This window comes from Bos grunniens, chromosome 2 (assembly GCF_055505025.1).
Source record: "Bos grunniens cultivar Pamir isolate PY7600 chromosome 2, Bosgru_T2T1.0, whole genome shotgun sequence".
NCBI lineage: Eukaryota > Metazoa > Chordata > Mammalia > Artiodactyla > Bovidae > Bos > Bos grunniens.
Window position 1 is genome coordinate 13463099 of NC_141166.1, and position 13706 is coordinate 13476804.

The 13706-nt window shown below is 52.3% G+C and overlaps 1 long non-coding RNA gene across 1 annotated transcript; it reads right to left on the minus strand.

Moving 5' to 3' along the window:
- Positions 1-2894: 2894 nt before the first annotated feature.
- LOC147377554 (uncharacterized) lies at positions 2895-12715 on the minus strand. Its single transcript, XR_015150627.1, has 2 exons — positions 12575-12715; positions 2895-4989 (listed from the first exon to the last, which is right to left on the minus strand). It is a non-coding gene; the product is annotated as an uncharacterized LOC147377554 (long non-coding RNA).
- Between the last annotated feature and the right edge of the window lie 991 nt (positions 12716-13706).

Below are 13706 nucleotides of genomic sequence, written 5' to 3' on the forward strand. Positions count from 1 at the left end.
GATTCACAGCTGCTGTAATTATACAAACCCAAGATTGTAAGATCCAATAATTCAATTATCCTAAGATGATAAGATTCCTTAAGATTCTCTGGCTTTGAGAATTACGATTGCATTATTCAACTTGCCGAAGCTTATTAGTAATCTGAGGCTGTGCACTTCAAAGAATCATGCTCTGAACCCACGTACCATCAGTGGCGCAGGTCCCAGTCCCACACTGTGTGATGGGCGAGGGATGTTCTCTCTGTTCCTCACTTAGCTTTAAATCGCCTGTCTCTATGTCCACCAGCCTTTCTATCCTGGGGTCCACTTTGATTAAAGCCAGCCTTGGATCTTGGGTTCTAGACCTACGAGACCCGGCCAAGCTCCTGAACCCTCTGCACCATTGCTCTTCCTCTCACCCCCCACTGAACCCCACGTCTTCCCATCGAAGTCTTATCTTCTAGGTTGCAAGCAGAGCTTGCCTGAGGCTTAGTTCACCTTCCAATTGGAATCAATAAACAATGACCTGCTTGGTGTTTCCTGTGCACTTTGTTTAAATTACTAATATAGCAGTTATGGGTCGCACAGAGTCGGACACGACTGAAGGGACTTAGCAGCAGCAGCAGCTTAGCAGTTATCACCGTCTGACTCATGATCATTGTTGGGAGAAAACTTCTGACCTTTGTCCTCTGACAGACTCACCTCTGGTGTCCTTCTGATACCCCTCAGTGCTCCCCTAGGAAGAAAGTGTGACTTTGATTGGTCAGAGGCAGGACACTGATTGGGCCATGCTCACTAGTGGGCAGGGTCAGTGCATGAAAGGTGATGACCTTGGAATCTCTCTCCTTCCACCCCTTGTCTGCCCCTGCCTGCAGCCAGGAGACAGTCAGCTCTGTAAACCCAGCCATGGTGAGGCCAGGGCAGGTCTCATGCAAGCTTCCCTTTGATCTCCAGGCCTGAATGGCAGAAAGTGAAGAGGAACTAAAGAGCCTCTTGATGAAGGTGAAAGAGGAGAGTGAAAAAGCTGGCTTAAAACTCAACATACAAAAAATGAAGATCATGGCATCCAGTCCTATCACTTCATGGCAAATAGATAGGGAAAATGTAGAAACAGTGTCAGATTTTATTTTCTTGTGTTCCAAAATCACTGCAGATGGTGACTGCAGCCATGAAATGAAAAGCCACTTGCTCCTTGGCCGAAGAACTGTGATGAACCTAGATAGCATATTAAAAAGCAGAGACATGACTTTGTCAACAAAGGTCTGTCTAGTTAAAGCTATGGTTTTTCCAGTAGTCATGTATGGATATGAGAGTTGGACTATAGAGAAGCCTGAGCACCAAAGAACTGATGTTTTCAAATTGTGGTGCTGGAGAAGACTCTTAAGAGTCCCTTGGACAGCAAGGAGATTCAACCAGTCAATCTTAAAGGAAATCAACTTTGACTATTCATTGGAAGGACTGATGCTGAAGCTGAAGCTCCACTACCTTGGCCACCTGATGTGAAGAGTCAACTCACTGGAAAAGGCCCTCATGCTGGGAAAGACTGAAGGCAGGAGAAGAAGAGGGCAACAGAGAATGAGATGGTTGGATGGCATCATCAACTCAATAGACATGAACAAACTCTGGGAGATAGTAAGGGACAGGGAAGCCTAGCGTGCTGTGGTCCATGGGGTCACAGAGTCACACACGACTTAGCAACTGAACAGCAAAAACAACCTGTGCCTATCATGGTGCATTCAGCAAAAGAGCATCCACTATAGGGATGCAGATAAAGAATTCAAAGCAGGGAACTGGTGGCTCAGGTGCTGGAAGAGCCGAGGTACCAGGCAGGAGATGATGGAACTGAACTGATGTACGGTGTATGCCTGGGAGCAGGCGGTACCTTGGGACTGAGAGGTACCAGAGCCCAGAATCTGAGGTTACCAGGTGAGAGCCAGAGCCATGGTGGGGCTATTCAGGGAATTCTGGAACCACAGCGGGAGGAGCTGTCCAGTGGGAGCTGGATCCCAGGGGAAAGGCAGGTGCTGCTGAGAATGGCTCCTGAAGCAGAGAGAGAGGGAGCAGAATGCCCTGGTCTCCCCACCTCCACTCTTCCACTCATATCTCCTTCAGCTTCATCCATCAGGAGGCCAGAGGGCCGCAGCGCCTGGGAAGGGTCACTCCCTGCGATGTAGAGCAGGAAAAGGGAGAAGAGCTGAGTCTGAGAGCAAGTAGGCCAGCGTGTCTTCCCTGGTGGCTCAGATGGGAAAGCATCTGCCTACAGTGTAGGAGATCCGGGTTTGATCCCTGGGTTGGGAAGATTCCCTGCAGAAGGAAATGGCAACCTACTCCAGTACTCTTGCCTGGAAAATCCCATGGACAGAGGCTACAGTCCATGGGGCTGCAAAGGGTTGGGCACAACTGTGCTGACATCCTTAGCCTTTCTGTGGTGTTGGAGAAGACTCTTGAGAGTCCCTGGGACTGCAAAGAGATCCAACCAGTCCATCCTTAAAGAAATCAGTCCTGAATATTCATTGCAAGGACTGATGTTGAAGCTGAAACTCCAATACTTTTGTCATCTGATGCAAAGGACTGCCTCATTGGAAAAGACGCTGATGCTGGCAAAGACTGAAGGCTGGAGGAGAAGGGGATGACAGAGGATGAGATAGCTGAATGGCATCACCGACTTAATGGACATGAGTTTGAGTAAACTCCAGGAGTTGGTGATGGACAGGGAGGCCTGGCGTGCTGCGGTTCATGGGGTCGAAAAGAGTCGGACACGACTGAGTGACTGAACTGAATTGAGGCCATGGATGGGTCTCAATTCCCCCTCTCCTCCAGAGCCTCCCAAAGTGGAGGCAGGCACATCAGGTATTTATGCAGTTATGAATAAAATGCTTATCCATCAAGGTTCAAGCAGAAGCAGAAATACTCCATTAGGGAAAAAAGATGTGTTTTATTTAATTCGAGTTCATTTTTATTTTAAGAGGGCTAGACCTCATGTCGGAGAAGGCAATGGCAACCCACTCCAGTGTTCTTGCCTGGAAAATCCCATGGATGGAGGAGCCTCGTGGGCTGCTGTCTATTGGGTCTCACAGAGTCAGACACGACTGAGGCGACTTAACAGCAGCAGCAGCAGCAGACCTCATGCATTCACCTTCGAAGGCTGTTTGCTGCCTCTCCACCTCATGCTGAGCCTGAACCTGCTGTAGGTCAATTGGAAGGGAAGTCAGGGAGGGAAGCCCACCATGGGTGGGAGTGAGGGCAAATGGACCTCCCAAGGATGGACTAGAATCCACACACCGGATGCCTTGGAGGTCTCTCTGCTCCAGCCACGCTGCTGCAGTAAAACATGAAGAAAAAGCTGGCATCTCCAACCTCAAGGCTACGGGAGCCCTTGGTCCAGGACTCGGGAAGGTGCAGGAAGGGATGTGTGGGCACAGGGGGGAGCTGGCGGAATTGTACATGCAGAAGGTGCCCTCATCCATGCAGTGAGCCAACAAATGGTAAAACATGACTGCTGCATCTCTCCTGCCTCCGATACACTAGAGTATCCTGTGGCCAGTGCTAACTTGGAATTATGTGGGGAAGAGAACTGGGGAAGCCTGGTCCTTAATTAATCAGTTGCCACAGCATAAAGCCACTGCAGGACTGCTCTTTGATTTTCATCTGTAGCTGCTCCTTTGGGTTCTGCTGCTCCCCAGAGGACCTTAGAGAGAAGAGGGATGGAGTTTGAGTTACGAAGTCTGATCCAGGCTTTCCAGGGATGAGCTATGGTACCGCGGTAACTGATAGTTCCTAGTCATGGCTCAGCATTTGAGTCATCTGAAGAGGAGCCTGGTGTCACTCAAGACTAATCACAGCCTGGTGGGGGCAGGGCAGACATGGGTCAGTTTTAGGATCCCCTCACGTGACTTAAGGGTGCATCCCTGGTGGGAACACGTGTTCTAAAGGCACCCAAATCTCATCCAGGCCCCCCTGATGGTTTCTAGTTTATGGGGGAGTCTGTGATTCGCTCATGCTGGGACATGAGAAAAGGTCAGGCGTGGTGTGTTTATAGACTGCAAGGGTGTTCTAGAAGGCAACAGTAAACACACATCTCCGAAGCTCCTACGTGTATTTTGCTGTGATGGGAGATGTACCACTGAGAAGTTAGACCTGCCTGTGCTGTGACAGACTTGGAGGCTGGGGGGCGCAGCTCTGGGGATGGGACGTGTGAGACACGTGTGAGGGGTCACCTGTGTCTCCCCACACAGTGACTCAGCAGATGCTGTTAGGAACTCACTTAAATGCCCTGCTGCTCCCAGTGGGATGTGCCACTCATGTTCTTAGGAAGTGTTTGCTGAGCACCCTATTATGTGCCAAGTGCCTCTTTAAAGGGTGTGTGTGTGTGTGTCTGTGTGTGTGTGTGTGTGTGTGTGTGTGTATATCATAGAGGGAGAGAGAGCGAGAGAGCCATTCTTGTCTTACTGGCTTATAATGGAAGATTCTAGAAGTTGCAGCTGGATGCAGTGCTCACCTGATGCCACAGGGATTCAGATGCCCAGCATCTCTCTATTGTGATCCTCTAGGCTCCATCCCTAGCTGATTTATTCCCCTGCAAAGACCTAGAGGGCCTCTCTCCTCACCATTGTAGCAATAATCTCAGAAGTAACTGACTGAACCAGCTGGCGTCATGTGTTACATCGCTGATCCAATCACTGCATCTGGAAAATGGGAGGTCCTGCTTGGCTGTGCCTAGACCACCCCATAAAAATCATGTGAACTGATGAACTAAATAGGTTTGAGAGAGACAGGGTCAGGGAAAAGGGGGGTTCTAACACCATAATGGAGTGTGTGTTGTGGGCAGAAGGACATCCAAGGTGACCAAGGTAGTCAGTGGTTGCAGATCCCAGCCAGGGCCGAGGAAGGTGGCTGGGAGCCATGGTTCCAGATGATCAATTTGGACAGAGCAGACCAGCAGCCAGAGGATCCAGGACCAGCCTCAGTCATCAGGGGAGGTTCCAGACTTGAGTTCTGTGCCCAGTGGGCCTGCAAGACAGTTGGGTTTCTGATCAGCTGCTGCTCAGTGCCCACATGACATGTCTAATCCAGAATCCACCTGCTGGGGGAGGCAGAGGATGGCAGAGGCACCAGAGGCTTGGCCAGTGTCAGGGGCTGTGCCTGTTGGGAAGAAGCATCCTCAGGGAGTCGGTGCTGATGCTGGGGGACTGTGAGTGCCCTGCACCCTCAAGACCTCAGCTCGCCCATCCAGAAAAGGAGAAAGCTGAGCCCAAGGCCTCTGGGGACCTTTGTAAGCCCAGAGTCCTGGGTGTGCCCTGCTCCCATGCCCCCAGGCAGCCTGTGTCCAGTCCTGGCAGCTGCTGTCTCTGACCCCAAAGGCTCAGACTCAGCCTTTGCTCCTCTCACCTCTGCTGGCAGGACCTGGGGGCAGATGCAGCTGTTCCAGGAGGCTGGGTGACCTACCCCGGGGTCCTGAAGTGGGGAGGGGGCAACTCCATCCGTGCAGTGGGAACTGTGATGGAACCCCACCTGGGCTCGGTGGACCCAACTCTAGAGGCTGGAGCCTGGCCGAGGGCCTCTGCTTCAGGGCCTGCCTTCCCCAGCCATCTGTTTCCATGGCAACCAGAGCCCTTTGGATGCAGCTGGGTCCCATCCTCACTCCACCCCACCCCTGGGGAGAGAAGGTGCCTTTATCCCAGGTGAGCAGCTGGGAGGCTGTCACAACTAGGCCCCAGTGGGCGTCATGGGCTGTGAAATCAATGACCAGGTGAGGGGGTGACTAAATCCAGGCATCCTTCACCCCCACTTGTTTCTGAAGCAAATCAGGGATGCTGACGTTTCTGCTTTTTTCTCAGCCTGTGAAGCTGAATGCACTATCCTCCGCTGAGATGTCAGAGTAGGACTCCCAGGCAGGACCCAGGTTTAAGCCTGTGCACCGGGGGCCCTGGACGCTGGAGGGGTGGATGGGGTCTAAGAGGAAACCTGCCAGCAGGAGTTTTGACTCCTGAGGTGGCAGCTGGCAGAGGCCTCGTCCTCCCTGGGCTCAGCCCACTTCCATTCTGGACTGACCCTGCCCTGGTTCCTGCCCACTGGTTCCTACTGATCCCTCCAAGGGGAGTGGTGGATCCTGACACGGTCCTGGTGAGGCTCCAGCTTTGAAAGCAGCAGACAAACCTTGCACAAACCTCTTCCCCTTTTTTCCAGCTCAGTTTTGTCATCTGTAGTGTGGGGATGATGAAGCCAGCTAGCAAAGCGGTCATAGTATCAACAGGATACCCAGGGGCCCTGACTTGTGATCGGTTCTTCTGCAGAAAGAAACTCCCCCTGTGGGCACCAGACCTGGGAGACAAGGTGCTTCGGTGACTAAGAAGGAGAGTCAGTGCATCTCAGGAGCGGCTGCCATGGACAGGGCTCCCACAATGCACCAGGCCCCGTGCTCAGAGCTGCCCAGCCTCACCCTCAGCACTCCCAGCATCCTTGTGTGCATGTGAGGATCCGGTGCTCAGAGGGGGCCAGCGCCTGTCTCCAAGATGCACAGGGCGGGAAGAGGCAGGAACCAGCTCACACCCACCCCAAAGTCAGCCCCTCCGGAAGCGCCTGTATGCACTGCTCAGGGCGCCGCCCTGGGCTCAGCCCCTATTTCTCTTAGGGAAGCCGGGCGGCTGCTCCTTCACTCTCTTCTGGGTCAGAGTTGAGGCTGTGGGGATCAGCTTTTGCAGACAGCCCTGCTCTCAAGGCAACAAGGGCAGAAGTTTTAACTTTGATGCCTTTTACCATCAGAGCAGGGTCTCTCTGCAAGCTGAGGAGGAGCGCTTATAGACATTAAACATGCTGCAACTCTTGGAGACTGAAGAGGTACCAGAAAGGAAGGCAAGGAGCTGGCTTTGGCCCACTCCCTCCTCAGGCCCTGGGGGGCAGGGAGAGCAGGGCCATACCCCTGAGGATAGTGGGGTCCCAGCCTGGGATTTGGGAGCCATCTGAGAAGCCCTCCTTGCCCCCCAGGCCTCTCATATGTGACAGTGGACACAGTGCCAGGGAGGGAAGGGAAGTGGTCTGGTCTGGCCACAGCCTCTGGGCTCAGTTATGGGCCCTGCGTGTGAACCCAGTGCCATGTCCCCCATACGGGGGGATTCCCGCTTTTATTTGGTGGCTCTCCCAGGTCCACCCCACCCTGCTTCTGTGTGACCTGGCCCCAGGATTCACCCCTCAGCACATCAGCAATCAGACCTCTTCCCCTCGCTTGTGTTCCTGGATCAGCATCACTTCTACATCTAATATCCCTCTGCAGAAAAGTCCACAGTACCGCCACCCACCATTCATCCCCAGCTCCCTTTTCTAGTTCACTCTCCTCCTGTTAGTCACTGCTGTGTGACTGTTACACTGTGTAACCTGGATAACTGCAGGTCCCTTCGGCCTGTTCTGTCTTCTCAATCAGCCCCCAACACCAGCAAATCGGGTATTTGCCCCCAGCGCCCACAGCTCCATACTCCCCACAGCTAAGCAAACACAAAAACCTCCTGAGGTCTCCATGTCCCAGCCCATCTGGCCTCCCCAATGCTCTGCTCTGGTCCAGACCCATCAGCTCACACTCCGGGGCAGCTCAACCTCCTCTGTCTCTCCGCCTCTAGTCTCCTTCAATGTGGACAGAAGATCTTTTTAAATCAAACCCCTCGAAGTCACTCCCCCGTCAAAAGCCCTTCCCTGAGGATAAAGTCTGCCTCATGGTCTACTTTTAAAGCTGTTCATTCATTCATTCACTTATTCATCCAACAAATATTTATTGAGTCTCTACTATGTCTAGGACTTCACTCTAGGTGTTGCTGATAAAGCAGTGAACACAACAGACAGAAATCTCTGCCCTCATGGAACTTAATCTCTAACTGGGACTCCAAACAATAAAGAGGTGGGATGTACCAGGTGGCCACCTCTGCTCATTCTTCAAGTCTCAGAAGGGTGGCTCCTCCAGGGAGCCCTCCCTGAACACTCCAGCACCCTCTCCCACACAGGGATGGGGTTTTCTCTGTCCAGCCAAGTCTCCCTGCATCTCCTCTGTCAGGCAGAGCCTGCTGTTACTCAGATTATCCCAAGTGTGTTTGCACCCCCAGGGCCCTTGCATTTGCTGTTCCCTCTGCTCGTAAGTCTCAGACAGTCACACAAGTCACATTCTCACGTCCTTCACGCCTCTGCTCAAATGTCACCTCCTCAGCAATTTTCCCTGGGCTTCCTACCCCTCCCCACCCCTTTTGCTGTTCTCCTTCCCTTCATAGCACATACCACAACCTGAAAGACGACGTGCTGGTTTATCATCTGTCTCCCCAGTAGACCAGGGATTCCATGGGGGCAGCAATGCTTTGAATCCTTTTGTTTACAGCTGTACTCCCAGTGCCTAAAACCGCCTGTGCATCATAGGTGATCAAAATGTCTGCTGCATCAGAAATGAATGGTGATTAAGCTGTGCTGATCACACTGATCTGCGATCATCACTTTCCATGCCTGCTGCCATCCAGCCCCCACCCTCAGACACACAGACTCACCGACTCACGCGTGGCTGAGCACTGACGGGAGCAGGCCCAGGCCAGGCTGTGGGTCAGCCCATCTCCAAGTGCAGGTCTCAGCACAGGACACGCATGGACAAGAACTTGCTGCCTGAGTGAGGGGGCTGATAGACAGATGGAAAATGGGACTCTGATGGCACAACAGTAAAAACAAGCCTTTCTGTGTGTCTTTTTTTTTTTTGGCTTTGAAAAGCTTTGAAAAGGAAGAGCAGAGACCAGTGATTTGATGGGAATGTTCAGGTTCAAAAACTAGAAAGCTTATAAACAAGTGTAACGGATCATATTGAGCCAATAGACAGGGCCCTTCCTGCCCAGGGAGGAGAAGAACATAATACCCAAGGAGCATCTTGGGGAGTGGGCAGGAGGGAGATGTGGGGGTGGTTTAGCTCCTGGGGGAAGGCAGTGATGACTGCAGAGAACTGCAGCCTACAGTGGCAGGGAGCTGGCGGCCTCTCCACCTTAGCTCTGGGCCTCCGTGCCCCTGCCTGGGAGAATGTAATAAGCTGGGAGCAAGAGCCGGCAGTGGGTAACGGGAGTGGCGGTGAGGGGGAGGTCAGAGCCACAAAGCGGGAGGGTGGGAAGGTCCTGAAACACAAACCCCAACCTCTCTAGGACCTCCCTGCAGCCAGGTTCCCACCTCAGCCTCCCCTGGGGGGCTCTGGGAACAACCAGGTGCCCTTCCTGCCCACCCCGAGGCCTCGGGCTGGACCTGGGAAGGATGGAAGGATGAGGATGGTCTCTCAGTCCTGGTCCTTTCTCCCCCGCACCCCCATCCGTCCTCTCTCCCCAGGAGGCACACACTGAGATCCCTTGATGGAGGGGTGTCTCTGGTGGGGCTCTCCAGACACCCAGCTGCCACCTCTCACCTCTTTCTCTGCAACGCTCAGGAACCACACACACCTCGTACCACCCTGGCCTCATCTCCACCCTCCGGGCTGCTCCTTGTCCACCTTCTCACTCAGCCTATGGCAGTTCCATCTCCTGGCTTCTCACGCAAGTCAGAAACCTGTGTGCTCTAATGACAACTCTCTCACCTCCACACCCATCACCCCCAAGATGGGGCGATTCACCCTCCAAACCACCCCCTGGACCCCCGACCCCCGCTTTGCATCCCCTCCTCACTACTCTGGTCCAAACCACCATTGACTCCTGCCTGGACAACTCCCTTCTCCTCCCCCCTGAGCCCCTGCTCCCCCTCCAGCCTCCAAGGAGGAACTGGAGGAGCAGCTTCTTAAATCTTCAAACTGATCAGGCCCCTCCCTTACTACAAATCCTTCGGTGCTGCTTAGAGAACCTTGAGTTCTCTAACCTTCCAGGTAAGGCGGTGAGCCCCGCGGGTTCTGGCTGCTCCCTCCTCCTCCTCCCCCTCCTCAGTCTTCCTCCTCATCACACTCTGCCCCAGTGCCCTTCCTTCTTCCCTCTGACACCCTCCTTCCCACTCCAGGGCCTTTGCACATGCTGTTTCCTCTCTGTAGATTACTTCCCCCACCCCCCACTCTTCAGGTAACCAGCTCCTTCAGGTCTCAACTCAGTTGTCAGCTCCTAACCCCCCACCCCCATCTGAGTTAGCCCCCTGCATGATCCTCCCACATTGCTTCATGTACATGGCATGCTTTGCTGCATCTCCAGGTATGGCCACACATCTGTTAGGACTTTTCTTTGAAAGCTGATGCCCCACTATGGACTGTGACCCCCCAAGAGGCCAGCACCTTGCCTGATTCGTTTATTTCCCACCCCGCCCCCAGTATCCATGGCATATAGTAGGTGCTTAGGAAATAACCTGGATGAATACTGGATCTATAAAAAACAGGAAGGTATGAGGAATAACAAGTCCGTGTCCCTTTAACTAGGGCAGAAATAACTGTGGGCGTTGTTAATTGTTTTTATTTGAAGGATGTTGGTTTTCATTTTATTTTATCTTTTAATAACTCACACAGCATAATCAGCTACTAATTACAGCTTCCATCTCTGGCTTGTGCTTCCCTGACTTCTGCTCAGAAGATGGAACCGTTTCATATTTAATCAGTATTTGAGCCGGAACGCTCTCAGGGGAGTGAGCTCGTGTCAGGGGATAAAGTTTAATTCTCAGTGCTGTTAATTAGAACATCTAACAATCTGGACCCCACAGCGATGAGAAGGAGGGGCCACACCCTGCTGGCCACATTCCAGCATAGTGTGGCTCAACCTTCATCCTGCGCATCTCCCATCCCTGTTGGCCTAAATGCCAGCTGTCCCTCCCTGGTCTTCATGCCTTTGCCAAACTGGCCCCAGGAGCCAAGACCTACAGATGCCCTGGGGAGGAATCAGCCACGTTCACCTGCAGGTCTTTCTGGAAGAATCCAGGTGGAGAGAGGAGCAGGAGGGACTGTAGTGACAGATTCGGGGCATTTCTAGACAGTCAGCAGGGACAGGATCTTTCCTTAATCAACAGCATCTCGCTCTGTCTCTTGTCACCTGCCTACCTGGCCGGCTCCTCTTGCAGGGGAGAGCGGGGTGGGAAAGGGCCCGACCTGCTGGCCTGAATCAGTCACACACATTTCCCCCTTTGGAATATCATGGTCCATCCTTTGTGGAATGCCATGTTCTCAATGCACGTTTGTTTGCAAGACTAGAGACTAAGCTCAGAATTCAGGCTCTACTTCGTCTTCCCTGCCTTCTACGGCGCCCAGTGCAGAGCAGGTGTGTGTCAATGAATAACCAGGGAGCAGAGCAAATGCCAGGTAACGGGGAGGACTTCCTTGGATCAGATCAACACCAGTGCCCACAGTAGGTTAAGGGGTTGTTGTTAGTCAATTGCTAAATCACGTCTGACTCTTTGCAACCCCATGGACTATAGCACACCAGACTCTTCTGTCCTCCACTATCTCCCTTAGTTTGCTCAAATTCACGTCCATTGAGTCACTATCTAACCATCTCATTCTCTCCTGCCCCTCCCTTACTTCAGGCCCCCCTTCTCCTCTTGCCCCCAGTCTTTCCCAGCATCAGGTCTTTTCCCATGGGTCGGTTCTTGGCATCAGGTGGCCAAAGTGTTGGAGCTTCAGCTTCAGCATCAGTCCTTCCAATGAATATTCAGAGTTGTACAAACTCATCAGCTGAGACTTTTCTCAAAGTAGCTTCTGGGAGAAGGGTCCTCATCTCACTTGCTGAATCAGACACTAGTCCAGGCTTAAGCTTGCCAAGTGCGTTCCACGTTAGTGAAAGCAAATGACACAGGGTTTGGGATATGGAACGTGTCATGTGAGAACTGGGAGGAGCCAAGAGGACCCATTCTTCCAGCTTCCATCTCTGCTACACAAATCAGGGCTTCTCAGAAAAGCTGAGCATGATAATAGGTAGCATTTATTGAGTACTTGCTGTGTGCCCAGTGCTAGGCTCTGGATCTCACACTTGATCTGTTTTAAGCTTCACATCAGCCCTTTGAGGGAAGAAAGTGCTACTGTAGCATTCCCATTTTACAGATGGGGAAGCTGACGCCCCCTTGCCCAAAGTCTCACAGTTGGTGAATGTGGGAGAAGCTTGGGCTCCAGAGTTTAAATATCCTGGTTTAAACATCCAGCTGGTGACTCTGGGTCTCTGTCTAAGCCTCACATCCCTCATCTGGAAATGGGGTAGTAGGGACATGTGTGGGCAGGACTCTCCTGGAAGCTGATGGGAACAGTGGTTGGTAAACATTTAGCTCTGGTCCTGGCAAACAGCAGGTGCTCAATAGCTAGTGGGGGCTACCATCTTTCAAGCACAGGCTTTGTGGTGGTCTAGAGATGACGAGGTCTCCCTGGTACCACGTGGGAGACTTAGAGTGAGGTGGACCCCCTACAGTGCCAAGCTCATAGTCCCCATTGCAGAAGAGAAAGAAGAAGCCCCAAATGGGGAACACAAGAGCTTGCTGTGGAATGGAGACTGAAGCCTCTTCTCATTTGTGGACCAAGGATCTTTTCCCATCCCATGGCTGGAGGTTCAAATGCTTCCTTTTTGTAATAATCTTTAAGTTATTAAAAAAAAAAAAAGAGCAAAACCCAGGGCCCCAAATGACTCCTGGGGATTTGGGTCACGGAACTCACCTGCTTGTTCTTCCAGGGAGGAGAGGAGCAGGGATCCTCTCTCTGAAGGGTGGGTCTGGAGGCTGAGCCACGTCAGGTGAAAGGCAGAGCTGGGGGGAAGGCAGGTGGGTCAGCATGGTCCAGGGAAGCAGTGGGAGTTGGGAGTGACTATGAAAAGAGAAGATGGGGGAGGCAGCAGGGGCTGGACCCCAAGGGACCTTGGGAGCTATGTGGAGGAGTTTGGCCTTGACCTTGAATGCAGTGAGGAACTCTGGGGGGCAGGAAGCCGTGGGAAGACTTGGTGGGATGTGCATTTAGAAGGATCCCAGTGCTGCTGCATGGAGTGCGGGGGCAGTTGGGAGGATGGAGCCAGGACCAGAGAAAGGCAAGGGCTCTTGCATTAATTTGGACTAGACAAATGGTTCCCTGGACTGTGATGGGCACAGCTGGGAAGAAGGGAGGGACTGTGCTTGGAGGAAAAGCTGGGGACAGCCTGAAGAGGTAAGGTTTACTTATTGTTAGATGGGGGGGTGAGGATGCGATGGCCAATCACCAGTCTTGGAGCGGGGACAGTGAGGCCACCCGGAGGCCCCTTAACTAGAGCACCATTCGTCTCTTAAAGTGGTCCAGTCTGGGGACCGGGAGCCAGAGTACAGTCCAAATGATTCTTATCCCAAGATGACCCCGGCAGGCCATCCTAACAAACGAGGCAAACAACGGCTGCTGTAGAAGCCTGGAAATTGCCCAGGGCCCCCGTGGCTCCTCCTTCCTCCCACCACCACAGAGCAAAGAAAAATTCCTTTGAAAACGAAAGTTTGGCTTGAAGTAAACAGATTAGTAATGGTGATAATGCTAGCACTTTATTAATTACATGTCCTCAATTCATTTAAACCTGGGCCTTTAATTTAGATTTATAGGGATAATTTAGATTTATAAGACTAGTTATTATGCATTAAGTAGAGAAAATGCCAATTGGTTTTCACAGGCAATATTTATTGAAGTAGAAAAGTGAAAATATGTAAAATCTAATTGCCCTTGAGTTTGGCTTCAGAACTGACAGGGGAGTCTAGGGGTGGGGTGGCTACACCTCAGCTCACAAGACATTCTCATCTCTCCTGGGTTATAATTCTGTCCTCCCCACGCTGTTCATTTA